Consider the following 19,939-nt stretch of genomic DNA (forward strand, 5'->3'; position numbering starts at 1 on the left):
TATTAACCTGGTGGTTGTCATAGATAGCACTGACATATTCTAGTTTAGAACAGATTAGCGTTTTATATGCAAGTTCATTTATTCATGATACCTCAAAGGTCCCAGAACGGGACATTACATGAGGGTCTGCTAGGTGGTATATTCGTGAAAGTGACCTCGGTCGAACGTGCAGAGCCATTTCAGTGCCAATAGAACACTTGACTGATTTTTTTCTAAAGGCCTGTATCACTTCTGCTTTATCGATTTCATTTTCAGGCGGTTTCTGAATAAGGGCTACCTCACTACTTGTTTCCCAGCAAGAACAGCGGATATTTTATATTTTGAAGAAATGAAGACCACCTTATTGTGACGTGTTCCGAAAATGTGAACTGCGGTGGTTGCTTACGTACTCGAAAAACCGCTACTGAACACTCGCTTTCCTCATGCAGTTTTTATGTTTTATACACGGCGTTTAGTTTTTGATCCTCAGTAAACTATGCGGGACACGGTGTTAATATTTATTCGAAGTACGAAACAATATCCTGAGTGACGAGCGATAAATGTTTTTTCTGTGTAGGTTCATTGCAAGCCTTTGTAGAAAGTTACATACTATTGAAGTGTTCCAGGGTGTCATACCGCTGCTTTTCCCGACTCCTAAAACAATTGCATGAGATATGGACTTGAATTTCCATGAAAATAGGAAGCCAACAAACAATGACACCAAGGACAACATAGGGGAAATTAGTTGTACTTAGTAATTGAATTGGCTAACACTCCCAGGGTTAGTTCTACATAGTTGTAAAACATAAATACTCCAGAAAGCGGATGGGAAAACGGCTCCGCGGTAGCTCAATGGTGAGAGCATCGCACGCGTAATGCGAAGGCGTGGGTTCGTTCCCCACCTGCGGACAGTTGATTTTCCAACAGTGGACCGTTGCCCAAGCTGACCGCATTTGGTCAAGTTGCGGACAGTTTTCTCGCATCATAAATGCATATACACGACGTGTGGGTACACATCACCGGAATGAAAAACACGGCGCATATACTTATGAAAGATTATTTACCTTAAAATATCAAACAAGCTTATTTATAATTGTATACAGTAATTCGAGCAATGATTTCAGCGAGCAGGCGGCATTGCGCTCTTTGAGCGCATAAAATTGATTTTGTTTTCGAATGCACTTTCAAGTTCGTACAAATTTATTAGGAACAGCATCGAAACAAAAACGATGTACAATATTGCTGCAGCAGTGAAAAATAAGCAAAATCAGCCCAACCAAAGAATACTCAAGGAACTGCACAGATTCCAAAAATATTATAAATCTCCCTGTTAGTGCATGCAGAAAATATTTATTTTTACAACAATAACAATGTTTACAAAATAAAACAAACCATTTTTTTCTCACAGAGCACACACTAGATACAAAGCACTTTAAGAGGATGCCTAAGAATATGCAGCACAGGCGAAATGAAAAAAAAAAAAAAAACTCTTTGCTGTTAACGACGTGAACGAAGTCTAGCGCTCTGATTATGTAACGCGGCTCAAATTGCAATTCACTCATGGCACATGTCTGCATCAAGTAACTGACTGATAAGCGGGCGCCTTTTTTTATGAATGGGAGTGATAGACGCAATGCGCCAGTTGTCTGGAATTTCACCTGAGCTGATGGAAAAATTTTTTAAATCTGTCAGAAAATGGGGCTATCTGTTCAGCGTATCACTTGAAAACGGCACTTGGAATGCTGTCGGGTCCTGCAAGGTGCTTTACATTATTATTAAGCAGCATAGACACGACATCTTCTTTAGTTACCGTGGGGACTAGACTACCAACACCGGCGCGCCCCAAGGCACATAGTCGTTAGACTTTGAAAAGACGCTCTGAAAATAGCAATTGAAGTGTTGGCAATAGCTCACATCTGTGGTTGAGTCACCACCAATTGTTATTACTGCGATAGCAATTATATGTGGACACTCCAGGCGAATTTCCGCCGTCGCCGTGATGTTCCGTATAAAGTACACGTGGCAAGACCGCGGCCGCGTGTCATATGCTGTAGGAGCTAGGAGAAAAAGCGTGCGCGAGGGTGAGCCGAGGAGGATGGTGGCTTGATCTCGGGCACGCAAGGGAGAAATGACGCGCGCTAGGTGGAGGAAGGGGGAGGGGAGGGGCTAGGAGGAGGCGAGTAGGTCGCGCGGTGGCGGCAGAGTTCAAGGAGTAGTGGTACTTGAAATTATCAAGGGACTTTAACGGAAGCTGCTGAGCAGCGCCGCTCGCCGGAGGAAATAGAACAGTAGCCAGGCAGCGCAGTTGCATACGCCTGTTGTGTACGGGAGCACGGTCTGTGTGACTGTCTCCCGTTCGCACAAGCTATTCGTTGAGTGACACAACCGCCTCGAAAACAACAAAGGCCGACATCCACCCGTGAAATTCTACATATTTCCTGGCAGGCAGTGTAAAAATGAGAGGAGACAAGCGTGCACCACTGCTGTTCTTGGCAGAGTCAAGTAAGTCGTGCTCGTTCGCTTTCACATGCCAATTTATTTGGACACAATTAGACCCAATTGTTCTCTCAATTGGACTCGCCAACATGAAAACGAAAAAAAAAACCTAAATGGCCCTAATCTTGATATGACACGGATATACTTGAAACGCCTTTCGAGAAGCTTACTCATGCATGGCCAAACTATGGCAATTATCTTCAATGACATACCCACCATTCACCACTTCACTATGAGATATACATGTCAGGTATATGTGAGCAAACCTTGGTTGACCAATCGGTACCAGTGGTTCATGAGCATAGGCGTATCTACCGGGGGGGGGGGGGCACTTGTCCCCCCCCCCACTGTCAGAAGTGGGGGGGGCGGGGCAAACCATGCCATTTGCCCCCCCCCCCCCCACTTTCGAAAGCGGGCACTTTCAGCTACACACTGTAAAGTCCAACAAAACTACAGCTGAAGCTAAATTTTATTTCTTAATAGAGTCACCACGTTAATATAATGCTTTTCTTTACTACGTATCCCCGGTTTGGGCAGCGAGTATTGTGCCTCCTCGTGACGCGCTGTAGCGGGTGACGCGCGAGATTCGCCATACACGCTTGCATTGCGCAGAAGTCCTGGCGCTGGACAGTTCCCGCAGTTACAAATTACCGCCTAACCATACTTGAAAAAACAAAACAATCGGCTTGAAATATTTAACCTTCGGGCGAGGGGAGAGGTCCGGATAAAGTATTTTAATCAGCGGCGCCCAACGATGGGTGTGCCTTACTGCAGGAAATGGTTGGATTATCAAATGCTGGAGCCATTGAATCTCCGTCCAGAAATAGCCTACGTAGCGTTGCAGTATAAATATATATCTTATCACCATCAAAATCTAATCAAACCACTTAGCTAGAGGTGTAACTGCCGAATTTATTCTTTGTGTAATCACGACTTATCGCATATTTATTTATTTATTTATTTATTCATTCATTCATTTATTCATGACACCTCAAAGGTCCCAGAACGGGACATTACATGAGGGATGGGCACTTAGAAAAATGACGGGACTGGTTAGGTGGCGTGACTGAATATCAGTTTTGAAACGGGTAATGTCTGTGATGAGGGCGATGTCAGAAGGACGGGTATTCCATTCTCGCCCTGTCTGCAAAAACAAAAGAACGCTGATACGTGGTGGAATGGGTGCGTGGTAGATACACAGCATTGTGATGCGTATGGCGGGAGAAACGATGCGCTGTAATGATGATTTGGTTACCTGTGGGCAGCGAATGACAGAACCTAAAGAATAAAAAAAGACGAGCACTTTTGCGGCGGCAGGTGAGCGAGGGAAGACACAAGTGGGATTTTAAGGCTGAGACACTTGTATTATAGGAGTAGTCAGATAGAATGAACCATTCAAGGGAATTCATCATATTAACCTGGTGGTTGTCATAGATAGCACTGACATATTCTAGTTTAGAACAGATTAGCGTTTTATATGCAAGTTCATTTATTCATGATACCTCAAAGGTCCCAGAACGGGACATTACATGAGGGTCTGCTAGGTGGTATATTCGTGAAAGTGACCTCGGTCGAACGTGCAGAGCCATTTCAGTGCCAATAGAACACTTGACTGATTTTTTTCTAAAGGCCTGTATCACTTCTGCTTTTATCGATTTCATTTTCAGGCGGTTTCTGAATAAGGGCTACCTCACTACTTGTTTCCCAGCAAGAACAGCGGATATTTTATATTTTGAAGAAATGAAGACCACCTTATTGTGACGTGTTCCGAAAATGTGAACTGCGGTGGTTGCTTACGTACTCGAAAAACCGCTACTGAACACTCGCTTTCCTCATGCAGTTTTTATGTTTTATACACGGCGTTTAGTTTTTGATCCTCAGTAAACTATGCGGGACACGGTGTTAATATTTATTCGAAGTACGAAACAATATCCTGAGTGACGAGCGATAAATGTTTTTTCTGTGTAGGTTCATTGCAAGCCTTTGTAGAAAGTTACATACTATTGAAGTGTTCCAGGGTGTCATACCGCTGCTTTTCCCGACTCCTAAAACAATTGCATGAGATATGGACTTGAATTTCCATGAAAATAGGAAGCCAACAAACAATGACACCAAGGACAACATAGGGGAAATTAGTTGTACTTAGTAATTGAATTGGCTAACACTCCCAGGGTTAGTTCTACATAGTTGTAAAACATAAATACTCCAGAAAGCGGATGGGAAAACGGCTCCGCGGTAGCTCAATGGTGAGAGCATCGCACGCGTAATGCGAAGGCGTGGGTTCGTTCCCCACCTGCGGACAGTTGATTTTCCATCCGTTTTCATTTCCATTAATTTATCATTTCTTTGCCTCAATTACTAAGTACAAGTACTTTCCCCTATGTTGTCCTTGGTGTCATTGTTTGTTGGCTTCGTATGCTATGATAATAAAAATCGGGCCCCTCGGTTCCCTTTCTTCTCGTTCATGAAAATATTAAGAATTTCAAGCGCAGTGCGTTGCGAAATTGTCACTTTCCTCGTTTAAATGCAAGTGTTGCAGATAATTACTAAATCCTTGCTTTCCCATATGTTCCCGTGCACCATACGGGATGCGTATAGGTTGCTTCTCCGGTGTCCTCGGTGAGCTAAACAAGGCATCTTGTTATATGTGGGGATAATGTAACTTTCTGACGAAGTAAGATGTGTATTGATGAACTACTGTTTTCTTTAAGTTTCCAGCAAGAAGTGCTTCAAAGCATTACACGGGGACAAGGTTTAAAACGGAACACTAATATACGAGTAACTTTTCAAAGTCTGCGATGTAATTACACGAAACTGAAACATTTAGTGCAACTGTTCGAAAAAAAAAATCAGCTTCACTAAAGATCGGGTTGTAATTCACCAAGTTCGCACACCTATGCCGTCTATTTCTTTTTAGTATTGAGAGTAATTTATGTTTATTGTACTTCGTTCTGTATAACCTCGACAGTACTATTACCTTAACTAGCGACACAGTTATGCTGTAGACACCAAGTAAAATCCTTTAATTAGTAAAATTGACTGCAACAAATGTGCATTTTCTTTTGAGCTGCACAGTTGCTACTGGGTTGGATCAGGGACCTCTGGGCACTCAATGCCATTTGTCCCTGCATCACATGTAGATTTTATAGTGACAAGAAATAAATGCAAATTCAAATAATTCTTCGGGCCTCGATGGTTCACCATGTGTTATTGAGAAATATGTCTATTGTTACAAATAAAAATACCTGACAGATGCATTTCCAGGCTTTTTGACTTATTATACTAGTAATTCAATATATATATATATATATATGGAGAGAGAGAGAGAGTCAGATATGCGGTTTGCCCCCACGCACGCACGCACGCACGCACGCACGCAGCACGCACGCACGCACGCACGCACGCACGCACGCACGCACGCACGCACGCACGCACGCACGCACGCACGCGCGCCTGTTCCCTAACGATGTTGTTGCACATCAGTACAGTTAATGACGACAAAAAAGCGCATGGCCGTAACAGCCCTACAAATCTACCGCTGTAAATGACTATACAATATAAAGTGTAAAAGCAAACATAAGGCGGCTACATTCGTCGCAAGCTTCAGCTAGTAAGCTTGCAAACTATTAGTATTGCAGCGCAGAAAGAATGGATAAATGAACGTATATATATATATATATATATATACACTGCCCATTCACTGCTCACCGTTGTAGTCGAAATGGCGGCTATCTGAACCGTGCTTGTAGCGGCTGTGCCATTGTAAACAAGCGAGCAAACGCTGATCAGGAGGCGCTCAATGGCGGGCGCTGTCACGTGAACAAATGTGGCGGCGCCCATGGATGTGGTTCTGTAAAAGGTCTATATGGTCTCTCTGTGAGATACAAAGTGCCTTTTACTCATTGTGCTGTAGTAAGTGCCAGCTCTACAATAGGATAGGATAGGAATAAACTTTATTTGTCCAGCGGTTAAGGCTGCTGGTGCCCGGGGCTAGGCTGCCAGGGGTCCATCGCCGGAGAAAAATCTTTCGAGATCCTCGGCAATGGCCCTGGCCCGCTGGATGGCCCACTCCTGGTCCTCGGGTGCCTCGCTGAGGAGGGCGGCTTGCCATCTCTCAGCGAGGCGCCCCGCTTCAGAAGGTCCTGCTGTTATCTTCCCCCTTCCTCTTGTTCCTTCTTCTTCAGGGCGTTGACATTCCCAAAGTATATGGGCCATATCAGCCCGTTCGTGCTCGCACCACGGGCAGCCGGGCGATGGGTGCAGCGCGGGCCACAGGCGGTGCAGGTGATAGGGGTTGGTGAAAGTGCCCGTCTGCAACCGCCTCAGGTCGACTGCCTGGGACCTGTCCAGCCGCCCGTGGGGTTGTGGATATGTCATACGTTCTTGCCTATAGTGTGCAAGAACCTCTCGGTACGAGGCCGGAAACTCCTCGATATCACAGTCGGCGTCCCCGTGGCCCCCAGCTCCGACCGCCGCGATTTGGGTTGTGTTGATAATTCCGCCGGTGGGGTCCCGCACAACAACGGCGGCTGCCCTCTGGGTGATCGCGTCGCGGCGGGTAAGTTGCCTCGCGACGAGATGGGCACGCTCGTTGTGGTTGGGCGGGATGCCGGTGTGTTTTCGGCCGTTAGTATTGTTGTTGTTGCGGCTGTTGTCTTCTTTAGTACCAAGCTCCCCGACGTGCGCGGGGAACCATTTGAGGGACTTGATCGTAATCCTGCCGGACACGAAGTCTCCGGCTCTGGCGTTGAGCATGCGCGCCACATCCGCGGACACCCAACCTTTGGTGTAGTTCCGGATCGCTGATTTGGAGTCGCTTATGATCAAGCTATCCTCCGTACCTCCGTGGAGTACCGCGAGGGCTATGGCCATCTCCTCCGCTGCTTCGGCCGACGGCAGCCTAGCTGATGCCGTGACTCGGATCCTTCCCTTCGTATCTACGACCGCCATAGAGAAGGCGGGCTCCGCCGCCGTCGGCCGGCCGTGTCGTTGATGTTGCTGCTGTTGCTGCTGCCGTTTTTGTCGTAGTAGTAGTAGAGATGGTGGTGTTGGCATCCCCGGTTCGTCTCGCACATTTCGTTGTAGTGGTGATGGTGGTCGTCGTCCCTCGTCGCCATCAACGTTACCGGCGGGCCGCGGGTACCTGGCTGCATCGACAAACAGGACGCCTTCTCGTCTTCCGTGCTCCTCGAGGATTGCTACCGCCCGTCGTTTACGTCTTTGCACGTCATGCACCGGGTGCATGTTCTTCGGCATGTTTTCCGTCTGTATGGCGTCCCTGACCTCCGGTAGCAGTGTTTCCTTCAGTCCCCGCGCCTCATGATATCGAATCCCGAGCAGGTCGAGGATTCGTCTTCCCGTTTTGGTGCCCGACAGCCTCTCCAGCTGCGCTATTCTCTGCGCCTCGGCGACCTCCTCGAGCGTGTTGTGTACGCCCAGCTCGAGGAGCCTGTGAGTTGGCGTGTACTGGGGTACCCCCAGGGCGGTCTTGAACGCCCTGCGGATCGCCACGTTCAGCTTGTCGGTTTCGCTCCTGTTCCAGTCGGCATACGCGGCGACGTACGATATATGGCTCAGCGCATACGCCTGTATCAGCCTCGTCACGTTGTGTTCTTTCATTCCTTTCCTCTTGTTCGCGACCCGCCGGACGAGGTGTGTGGCGGCGGCTACTTTCTTCTGCAGTCGGGAAACCAGCTCGCGGTTGGCACCGTTCTCTTCCAGCCACAGGCCGAGCACTCGCAACTTGGACACCGTCGGTATTCGGGTCCCCTCCCTCGTCGTGACGTGGACGCCCAAACGACGGGCGTCGAGCACGCCCTGTGGGAGGGGTCCTTTCTTGCGCGGTCTGTGGAGTAGGATCTCTGACTTGTCGGGTGAGCAGACGAGTCCCGTGTCTTCAAGGTGCCGCTCCACCTCCCGGACGGCCCGCTGCAGTCGGTCTTGCATTTCGCCAACGCTCGTGTTCTCCGTGGTCCACACTGTCACGTCATCTGCGTAGATCGTATGATTGATGCCCTCTATCGCGTCGAGACGCTCCGGCAGGCCGATCATGACGAGGTTGAAAAGCATGGGGGAGAGTACGGAGCCCTGCGGCGTTCCCGCACCGCCCATTCGGACCGTTCGCGGCGTGGCCCCGTCGATCTTGACCGTCGCCTCGCGTTCATTCAGGAAGCTGCAGACATATCGGTGAAACCTCGCCCCGAGATCGAGTCGGCTGATCTTGTCCAATATGGCCATGTGCTTCACAGTGTCGAAGGCGCTCTTGAGGTCTAGCCCGAGCAAGGCGCGTACGTGAGTGCTCGGAGCGTTCACTACCTGTTCTTTGATTTGCAGCATGGCATCCTGCGTGGAAAGTCCCTTCCGGAAACCGATGATGTGGGTGCCGAAGGCGTCCTGCTTCTCGAGGAGCGTCGTCACCCTGTTGAGGCAGGCATGCTCCATCACTTTCCCCACGCAGGACGTGAGGGAGATCGGCCTCATGTTTCGGACCTCTAGCGGTTTGCCTGGCTTCGGTATTAGTATAACGTCCGCGGACTTCCACTCTTGCGGAATACGGCCCTCCTTCCAGCACGAGTTGATGTACTCGCAGAGCTTCTCGATGGCGTCGTCGTTCAGGTTCCTCAGGATTTTGTTGGTTATCCTGTCAGGACCTGGCGCCGATTTGGTCTTCAATAGCTGGAGGACCGCTCTAATTTCCTGCACGGAAAAGTCAGCGTCAAGCTCCTCGTTGGGAGCCCCGCGGTATTCGGGGTGACTCTTCCCTTCCGGTCGAGTGAGGTGCGTCTGCACGATCTCCTCCACGAAGGCTTCAGGGTCGTCCTTGTACTTGTGTCGCAGCTTGGCCATCTCCGTACGGGTCGCCGTTCTGGTGCTTCCCGGGTCGAGCAGGTGCCTGAGAATCTTCCAGGTGCGTCCCGCGCTCATGTTGCCGTTCATCGTGTCACACAGCTCCTGCCATTCTTGCTCGCACAGGCGGCCGCAATGCGTCTCGATCTCCCGGTTGATTTCGGCGATCTTCTTGCGTATCTTCCTGTTGAGTTTTTGCTTACTCGCTCTCCGTTGCATGGATTTCTTGGCCGCAACGAGATGTGCCAGCCGGCTGTCCACTCTGGACGGTTGGGGAGCGTCGTCGTCCCCAGCTCCGCGGGATCTGTCTCCTACTTCTTTGGGGGATTCTTGTCGCCAGTCCGTCCATTCAATCTCATCGGTGGCTTTCGCAACGTCCGCGAGTAGTTCTCTGCACCATTCGCTGATGTCTTCAATCGGGCCCTCCTTCTTGTCTCGTTCTCTATTTTTCCGGAATCTATCCCAGTCCACGATTCTTGCCTTTCGGCAGACGTCCTCCTCACTTTCATTCTCTCCCACGGTCACACACAAGATTCTGTGGTCACTCCCCAGGTCCTCGAAAGAGTTCGACCAAGTGACCGCGTCCGCGCCCGACCAGACAGAGAGGTCGGGGGATGTGTCGCGGCACACTCCCTGTCCGATCCTGGTGTGCGAAGCCGGCTCGTTGAGTACGGTCAGGCCGAGCTCGTCTATCAGTCCGGCTAACCTCTTCCCTTTCGGCGAGTCAGCTCCGTATCCCCATTGCGTGTGCGGCGCGTTGAAGTCTCCACATATGAGCAAGGGATTGGAGGTGGCCTTGGACATCGCTTCGCGAAAGAGGGCGTCGAAAGTGTGAGTGCGGTTTCTTTGCGAGGGGGAGCTATATACGTTGAGCACGAAGAGGCCGGTCTTCTTTCTTCCACTACTCGGAACGACTTCGATCAGGACGTGGTCTATGTCCGACTCTTCGTTGAGCACGAGTTCGTGTTCGATGAAGGCCGTCCCACGCTTAACCAGGGTGCACACCTTGACGTCCCTCCCCATGCATTCGTAGGGGGTACAACACGTAACATAGCCCGGAAGCTGGGGCCGGTCGAAAGGTTCTTGCAAGGCAATCACGACAGGAAGTTTGTTATTTGAAAGCGTTTTCATGTATTGCACCATTGTTGCTTTTTTGTTTTTGAAGCCCCTGCAGTTCCACTGCCAGACAATGCGTCTGTTGTCGGACTTGCGGGACACAGCCATGATTGTTATGCAGAGGTGTTGGGGGGACACAACTGTCCGTGCATCCCTCCTTCCCCGGTGCGGGTGGTGTTGGCGTTGTTGCCGCTGGTGAGGATGGCCGGTACATTTATCGCTTGTGGTGACGGTACCCCGGCCCTTCCGGGCAGGTGGTGGTGATGTTGCTGATGCTGCAGCTGCATCGTCCCGCGTTCCAGATCTTCGATTCGTTTATTCATGGCCGCGAGTTGGGTGTTGACCGCTGCGTACTGCGCGTTCCGTCCCGCGTCGGATTCGTTCAGCCTCGTCAGGAGCATGTCAAACATTCGCTCCGTCTTGTCCGTCAGTTTGTTCACCATCTCTTCGATCGCGTCTATCTTTCTGGCTCCTGACCTGGGTCTCTTCGGTGCTTGTGCGTGGTCCACAGCGTCTTCCGTAGGTGGCGCGTCGCTCGTGCCCTTGCGCTTGGAGCCCGCCGTCGCCGGTGCTTCTTCGCCGCAACAGGTGTCCATCTCCCCGACTTCGCCTTCTGTCGCGGTCACATCGCCTCGCTCGGCGGCCTCGCGGGAGGTGGATGAGGAGATCCTCTCATGAGAGGATCCTCTCATGTTCTTCAATATTTCGTCCAGCGTCTGCTGTAGCTCGTCGATTTTCCTCGCTGATTGTTCGTTCTGCTTTCTGGCCCTGCCCAGCTCTTCTCGAAGTTCCTTGTTCTCCCGTTCCATTTTCTCCATCCTCGCCGCCAGGAGGCGATCGGGGGCTCCTCTCGTACTGCCAGTGGCGGGGGTGCTCTCTACACAGTATCCATTTCTCCCCGCGACTATGTCGGACCAGGTGACTTTGCGCGGCCCTGTCTGTGTCTCGCCCTGTGTGGGCCGCACGCCGTCTGGCAGGGGGCGGTTTCGGTTCCGGTTGCCGCTTCCACTCCGACTCCGGCTTCGACTTCTGCTTTTACGTCTGTTATGACTTCGGCTCCGTCTTCTTATCGGCGTGAGGGATCTGGATCTCGAGCGACTTTGGCCATTTCCCTCCGCCATACTGTATCCCGATGGTGATAGGGTCCGCTGAGGGGTCGTCTTTCCATCTTCCAATGTGCGTTCCATTTCTGCTCTGCTTCTCGCCCGCCACCTTCTCTGCTTCACTATGTGCGGCAACTTGTATTTTGCCTTGCACATTCGGTCGGCCGTGGGGTGCGCCTCGCCGCAGATCCGGCACTTGGGCGTGCACTCATGCTCGCTGCTTGGGTTCTTCGATCCGCAGGTCGGGCATAGTTTGATCTCCGGTCTTGGGCACACGTCGGGTCGATGGCCGAGCCTGCCGCACTCCTTGCAAAAGTCAATCTGTTTCCGATACAAGGATACTCTTATCATGATGCTATTGAAGTAAGCCCATGTGGGGACTCTGTTTCCTTCGTACAACAATATCACGGTGGTCGTACTGCCGAGCCGCTTGGCGTACGCTAAAGAGGGGTTTCTCGAGTTCACCAACGCATGCGTGAGCTGGTCTTGGGTATACTTCAGGGGAATGTTTCGGATAATCCCTTTTACCATTTGCTCGGGCGCCGAAACGTACGCGTTGGTCTCGTGCCTCTTTCCGTTGATCGTCAAAACCTTGATCATAGCGATTTTCGTCGCTGTTGTCTCGTCCGGTGTGCTTATCACCAGGATGTTTTGCGTGGGATTGGGACAGATCGTGATCATCTCGTCGTCGCCCACTACCGCTTCTTTGCGTATCGCCTCGTCGAGACTCATTCCGCACGTGTTCCTTATATTCAGCCCGTCTTTCGGTCGAACAATTATCTTGATATCATCCCGGGGTAGTCTGGGCATCCTACTTGCTCGTAGAACTTTGTTCACTATGCTTCGGCCGCCTCGGCACATCGGGCTTCGCGAGCGGTTGTCGTCCTTTCCCGCCATCTCGTTGGCGTTCGTGCGATGCCTTCTTCTGTGGGTAACTTCGATCCAACCGTCCGCAACGCCTTCAGCGTCTTCTCCCGTAGAAAGGCGTTCTGTAAAAAGAAAGGGTTCTGTAAAAGGTCTATATGGTCTCTCTGTGAGATACAAAGTGCCTTTTACTCATTGTGCTGTAGTAAGTGCCAGCTCTACAATAGGTATGTTCAATTAAAGCATTCACCGACGATTACGATACTCTCTAATGGGAAATTTGAGCGCAGCTTCATACGTGTTTTCATTTCGCGCTATATTGGCTGGCGCGAACAATCTGTGACGTGCGGCAGGTTGCAAACGCAGCGAAGTGTGGCGCGAATGCCGCGCTAATCTGGAGGTCGCGAGAGGCAGCGTGTGGGTGACGCGTGGGCGCGATTCACAAGAGCCGCCGCAGACGGACCTCCCAGACAACGCGCGCTACTCTGGCACCATCTCGTAGCCATCTTCGCAGCATTGCGCATTTCTTCTCAAGCTTTCGCCATATCCTCCTCCTCCGCCTCATGGTTCCGCTGCATCCTCCTCCTCCGCTTCCGTCCTCGCATCTTTCGTCCCTCGCTGCACTCTTTCATCCTTCGCTGTGCTCGTTTGCTCGGTTACGCCGACGCCGACGCTTGCCACAGGAAGGGCGCCTAAGAACTGCGCTCTAAATACAAGTGCGCGACACCACAACCGAAAAGGTGCAGGTGGTGCCGGTTGTGGTGCGTCGGGCTGCACCCACTTGCTGCAAGGTTTAAGGGTGTACTGCACCGTGGCGGCACCTTGCATTGCACATCATGCAATCGAAGCCGTGCAGGGTGCGCCGCTGTACATCGGATAATTGAGGGCCTATTTATGCAGTTTACCAGAGAGCTGGAAGAACGCCAACATTATACTAATCCATAAAAAGGGAGACGTTAAAGAATTGAAGAATTATAGAGCCATTAGCTTGCTTTCAGTATTGTATAACATATTGACCAAGATAATTTCCAATACAATTAGGGCAACACTTCAATCAACCAAGAGAACAGGCTGGCTTCAGGAAGAGATATTTGCAATGGATCATATCAATGTCATGATGTCATGAGTCAGGTAATCGAGAAATCTGCGGAGTACAATCAGCCTCTCTATATGGCTTTCATAAATTATGAAAAGACATTTGATTCAGTAGAGATGCCAACAGTCATAGAGGTATTGCGTAATCAAGGAGTACAGGAGGCATATGTGAATATCTTGGCAAATATCTACAAAGATTCCACAGCTACTTGGTTCTCCACAAGAAAACTAGAAAGTTGCCTATCAAGAAAGGGGTCAGGCAAGGAGACGCAATCTCTCCAATGCTATTCACTGCATGCTTAAAAGGAGTATTCAAGCCATAAGACTGGGAAGGCTTAGGAGTGAGGACCAACGGCGAATACCTCAGCAACCTTCGGTTTTCAGATGACATTGTCCTGTTCAGTAACTTTGGGAATGAATTACAACAAATGATTGAGGACCTTAACCAAGAAAGTCTAAGAGTGGGATTGAAGATTAATATGCAGAGGACAAATATAATGTTCAATAGCCTGGCAAGGGAACAAGAATTCAGGATCGTCAGTCAGCCTCTAGAGTCAGTAAAGGAGTACGTTTATCTAGGTCAATTACTCACAGGGGACCCTGATCATGAGAAGGAAATTTCCAGAACAATAAAATTGGGTTGGAGTGCATACGGCACGCATTGCGAAATCCTGACTGGGAGTTTACCACTATCGTTGAAAAGAAACGCGTACAATCATTGCATTCTACCGGTGCTAACATATGGAGTAGAAACTTGGAAGTTAACAAAGAAGTTCGAGAACAAGTTAAGGACCACACAAAGAGCGATGGAACGAAAAATGTTAGGCTTAAGGTTAAGAGACAGGAACACCCGCCGCGGTGGCTCAGTCAGCTAAGGCGTTGCGCTGCTGAGCACGTGATCGCGGGATCGAATCCCGTCCGCGGCGGCTGCATTTTGATGGAGGCGAAATGCAAAAACGCCCATGTGCTTGCGTTGTATTGTACGTTAAAGAACCCCAGGTGGTCAAAATTAATCCGGAGCCCTCCACTACGGCGTGCCTCATGATCGGAACTGGTTTTGGCACGTTAAACCCCAGGAAGAAGAGACAGGAAGAGTGCGGTGTGGATCAGAGAACAAACTGGGATAGCCGATATTCTAATCGACATTAAGAGGAAAAATGGAGCTGGGCAGGCCATGTAATGCGTAGGATGGATAACCAGTGGACAATTAGAAATACAGAATGGGTGCCAAGAGATGAGAAGCGCAGTCGAGGACGGCAGAGAACTCTAGGTGGGGCGACGAAATTAGGAAATTTGCAGGTGGAATTTGGAATTAGCAAGCGCAAGACAAGGGTAGCGGACATCCTGCAGTGGACATAAAAATAGGCTGCTGATGATGCTGATGATGAATCTAAAGCGTGCACTGTCATTTTTTGCATAACTGCTTATGTGTAAAGTACACATGCAACATTACGTAGCCGCGCACAAATTCGAGCCACTTGAATATTTCAAGATGCCTGTCTCAAAATAGACTCCAAGGTACTTGACACTGTCCGCGTGTTGTGCTGGGGCAGAAACACAGTCTAAGCAATCAGAACTGTGAATGAAGACACGTTTACTTGACAGAAGAGCCTTTAACGGATTTCTGAAACATTCTAAGCGCGTTTTCAGAGCACTGACATTTACACGTTTTTTTCCCGAAACCAGTTCATCAGATTTTTACGTCGCTTTGATGTAAAGCGACAGCAGCTTCATACTTCATGTGCGAAGCAACGTATCATCAGCATACTGGAAAATTGTACAGGAAGTAGTTAGCGGTCCCAAGTCAGTGTAAAAATGAAAAAGAAGCGGAGGCAGAACTGAACCATGTGGAACCTCTGCGTCAAGAAGCCACAAAGAACGTTTTGGTCACCAATACATACAATCTGAGACCGATATACCGAGTAGTTTTATATAAATGCTTGGAAATGTCCCCGAAACCCGTCATTTCGTAGTTTAGCACATATAATACTGTGGCTTATCGAATCGAACACCTTAGATATACCTAAAAAAGTCCACAGGCTACTTGGTTAAGTTCAAATGTTTGATATTGAAGATCCGACAGTTCTTCAAAAAGCGCACGCATGCTTCTACGAGACACAAGGCCGTACTGAGAAGGTGATACGATGTTATGCTTTAGAACGAATTCCTCAATCGTTTCAAGCACGAATGTTTCCAGTAGTTGCGCTAAGAAATGAAGGACAGAGATGGGGCGATAGTCCTCTGGCTTCGATGTATCTCCGCCTTTAAACATCGCTATCACGCGCTCTCTCTTTAGTTCATTTTGTATTCTGCAAGTATCAAGGATTATATCAAAGATAAAAAGGAGTGACTCGGCCATAAGTCTGACGTACCGATGTATGTCGCCTGCTAAATTGTATCAGCAGACGACATCACGGCGGCCGCAAGGCCTTTTTTTAGACAGATGCAGCAATCGATATAGGTCTTCTTTAGTTATTGGTGGAAGAAATGCAGAATGTGTTATTGAAGTAAGCCCATTGTTAAAAACAACAGAATAAGTTGGTCCATCATTATCAGCGCAAACCGAAGAAAATAAATCATTCAAGCTGTCCGCCACACTCTGATTAATAGCCCCGAAACCTTTTGTTATCGGGTCCACATATGTACCTGGATAAGAGACTCTACGCTCTTTTACCAGGGACAACATCGTAGCGGGTTTATAACGCGAGAAAAAATATTTACGATAGCGTTCCTTTTTAGAGCAGCGCATCAGTGCTGTAACATTGTTCCGGGCTTCTTGATAGAGGCCGTCGTAGAACACTAGAGTTTGCATTCGCAGTTGTACCGATAAGAACAATGGGAACTGCAACGCCACACTACCCAGACGAACTGTATATATCTGCATTGCATTAAGCGGGCGTCACGCAATGCATTCCCGGCCGTCACCGTGGGTAGGCCGCGGGTGCAGCGCAGGGCAGAAAAAGAGGCTGCCGTACGCGAACGTAAGCGCGATCTTGATCGTGCACGTAAGGCCGATCCCGTGTATCGGCAACGGCATGCATTCCGTGAAAGTGTGAGTGTGTGCGTGTAATCGACGGCTACATGATCTAAAATAAAGGCTATGCAACTTAACGAAAATGTGTCTTCATTGAACTTCAACGTTAAAAAAATAGAATCCTAAACAAGCAATAAAATCACATAAGCATCGCATCGGGTCGCTCAGAATTTCTTGAGTTCGTTGCGTGGTCGTTGGCTTTGGGCTTTGATTCAGTTTGCATGGGGGAAAGTTTCGCGTTAAACCATCTTTCTTTCAGAAAGGGGCATTGATTTTTACACGCCTTTTTTAAAGCAGAAATCGCCGCTACACTGTTCGGACAGCTATTTGTTAACGCTGCGTTCTAGTCATAGTGGGAAAGCTGGTCAAATTTAATGCAATCAAATATTTCAATGTATTGGAATTCTTTACTTTTGGGTTGATGGGAACTTGGGAATTAAAGCTGGCATCCTATAAGGTATAGTGGTCTGCAGCTTTTTTTGTCACTCGAAGGGAACTGATATTCGAAATAAATTCGTGGGACCCCAACATTCATATGGGGACGGATTACTAGCGAAGCTGTTTAGGCTGCATACATGGGCTGCATACATAATGAAATCATACACTTTTTCATACGGCACCCTACTACGCCGACACACGCGCCGCCGCGGTCACCGCACCTCCCATGCATCTGCCGCAACCGCTGCTGCTGCCGCGCCGGCAGCTCCGACGCGCGTGACGTTATAACCACACAAGCCCTGGCCACGTGCACAGGCGCCATCGCCACACTCTTTCCCCCTCTCATTATTCGTCAAACAGGATTTAAAACAAATAAAACGCATGAAGGCCACTAAGGGCACTTTCTTATAAATGGTGTTTTAGCGAACACATTAAAAAATTTTTAAAGGTTGCCCATGGCAGATAGCACAATTCTAGTTCATGAGCTGGTCTACTGGAAGAGGTGGACATTACTTTCACAAAAAATTGAAATGCATAATCGAAACTTAACAAAAATTCTCGAATTAAGTTTGGAACTAATTACCTTATGGCCCTTGACGCAATTTATAAAACCCGCCGCGGTGGCTCAGTTAGCTAAGGCGTTGCGCTGCTGAGCACGAGGTCGCAGGATCGAATAGCGGCCGCGGCGGCCGCATTTCGATGGAGGCGAAATGCAAAAATGCCCCTGTGCTTGCGTTGTAGTTCGCGTTAAAGAACCCCAGGTGGTCAAAATTAATCCGAAGCCCTCCACTACGGCATCCCTCATAATCAGAACTGGATTTGACACGTAAAACCCCAGAAAGAAGAACAGTTTATAAATTCTAGCCTTGGAGTTCGCAAAGCGGATCCACTTAGAATGAATTCTCCGGATGATGCCACTTTCGAGATATTAATTACCGAACTTTGCGGAGAAATTCGTTGGCGTTCCAGTTAATTTCTTAAAAAAAACTTCGTTTTATGCATTGAAGCACGAAAGAAATTTATGCCCGTTTTTACGTGATCATGTATGCTGGGCGTATAGTTCCAGAGCACGAAAGGCACTGTTGCCATATGATTCTGCGCAGTCCAAGTTAGTTACGAGGCGCATCGCTAAAATTGGCCTGGGATTTGCTCTCAGGAAATCGTGCCCACTTGCAACGCAGAGTATAGTTTTAATGATCAGGTACGCCGATTGGTTAATGCCGGTTACCCATGCGCGATCGTAGCGGCAATTGCAGAGAAGCTTCTGCGTGAAACAAAAGCAGCTCGTTCCAGGGTGAACACTGGGCCGCTAAGTAGGAGTCGTCCAGAAGTGTTGCCGTATATGCATCGCCTATCCCACAACCTGAAAAAGATAGCGAGCAGACACAATGTGCCGATCGCTATTTTTCCCGCCCCGCGCAAGCTGGCTGGACTTTGCCCCAGAATCTCTTCTGAAAAGAGGAAAGGAACCGGAGGTTGCGGCAAAAAGCAGGTTCGGGGTATGTGAAATGCGCGGTTGGCGTTGTCTACGAGATTCCGCTACCTTGTGGAGGGCAAACTGGACGGTACCCGTGGTGGTAAAAATTAACCCGGAGCCTTCACCTACGGTGTGCCTCATAATCAGAACTGGTTTTGGCACGTAAAACCCCAGAAAATAATGAAAAAGTGCTAACAATCGTGCAAGGAAAGGTGAGCTTTTAATTGAAAATAAAGAGAATGCGCATTTGACTGCGCATTGTCGCTTGCACGTGCGTTCCGGATTTCAGAGAAATCAAGATCTTGGGTAGAAACCGAGATACCACTGCCTGGGAGCTGATAAAAGCTTTCTATACAGTATATCTATACGAGGGAAAGCTTGCGTAAGTGACACATATATTTCTCGAATGGATAGTGATAAGTGTTTCTAGCGCGGCTTGCTGTAATCTGTGGTTGTACAATGTGATTACATGCTTTCGTGCTTGTGCGATCAAGGGCATATATAAATGAGCGACGAAGAATAATGCTAGTTGAAATTGGCTCCTATCCGTGTCCCTTACTACGTCCTTGTGTTGTATGTTGCGCAGTATATTTATTTCCTTGCATTATTCTTTGGAAGTTGGCGGAGTGCTTGAAGCCTGCTTCACGTCCGCCGCGGGTCGGCCCGGTATTGCACTATCTCCGAGACCGGCCCACGCATGCCTGTCCACGCGCCGTAATAAGGACGTAAGCCGGCCAGGGTACCCTTCCTGGGAACGTATGCGGGAGATGCATAGGGGGGCTAGAGGTAAACAGCTGCGCGTATAATTTATTGAACCAACCATCACGTGGTCAATTGAGGGAAGTCACAACACGAGGCAAAAGGAGCTCCTCTCGTGTAGCCCTGTTAACAAACGACTCAGTGCCATAGTCAGCTAAGGTGTTGAAGTAATTGGGAACCATGGCTTTCTCCGACCTTAAAATGTCTATGTTGATGTCTCCAATGAGACAAACGTTCGGATTAGGAAGTAAACAATTTTGATTTTGTTTTAGATCATTCAAAAATGTTTATGCATGTTCGGAGGGGGGGGGGGGGCAATGTATCGCAGCTAACAACAAAACCACGTTACAATTTTCAAAGCGAAAGGCGAGGCTTTCCAAAGCCAGGCGAGGCTTTCCGCAAAGGAAAACGTCGTAATTGTAGTTACCCATTTCGACTTGATGAATACTGCTATTACACCACCTCTTCTGGCCGTTCTCCTAAAAAATGTTCTTGGTAAATCGGTAGACGAAACTGCGACAACATATCTTCAACATTAATCTCCGCAGTGTAAGTGCATCCTCCAAGGCCAAAAGAAATTCGGCAGAGACACTTAAGATTGCTTACGTGTGGGAGTGCGAAAGAATTATTGTCTCTTTGGTGAAATATTTTAAAATGCAGCTCTTAGGCGCCCGTTAGTGCAGCCAGAGTCGGCGTTGTCCCTCGCAACCGAGCGAACAAGTGCATCGAAAG

General features: G+C 48.9%; 1 protein-coding gene, 2 non-coding genes and 1 pseudogene across 3 annotated transcripts in view; all 4 read left to right on the forward strand.

Moving 5' to 3' along the window:
* The window catches only part of LOC119445320 (small G protein signaling modulator 2-like), a 161,522-nt gene that overhangs the window by 88,646 nt on the left and 52,937 nt on the right, over positions 1-19,939 (forward strand). The window lies entirely within an intron of this gene.
* Trnat-cgu (transfer RNA threonine (anticodon CGU)) lies at positions 818-889 on the forward strand. The gene has a single exon. It is a non-coding gene; the product is annotated as a tRNA-Thr (tRNA).
* On the forward strand, positions 4,705-4,776 carry Trnat-cgu (transfer RNA threonine (anticodon CGU)). The gene has a single exon. It is a non-coding gene; the product is annotated as a tRNA-Thr (tRNA).
* LOC119446942 (U2 spliceosomal RNA) lies at positions 18,999-19,148 on the forward strand (annotated as a pseudogene).

The sequence above is a fragment of the Dermacentor silvarum genome, chromosome 3, assembly GCF_013339745.2.
Source record: "Dermacentor silvarum isolate Dsil-2018 chromosome 3, BIME_Dsil_1.4, whole genome shotgun sequence".
In the NCBI taxonomy this organism is placed as follows: domain Eukaryota; kingdom Metazoa; phylum Arthropoda; class Arachnida; order Ixodida; family Ixodidae; genus Dermacentor; species Dermacentor silvarum.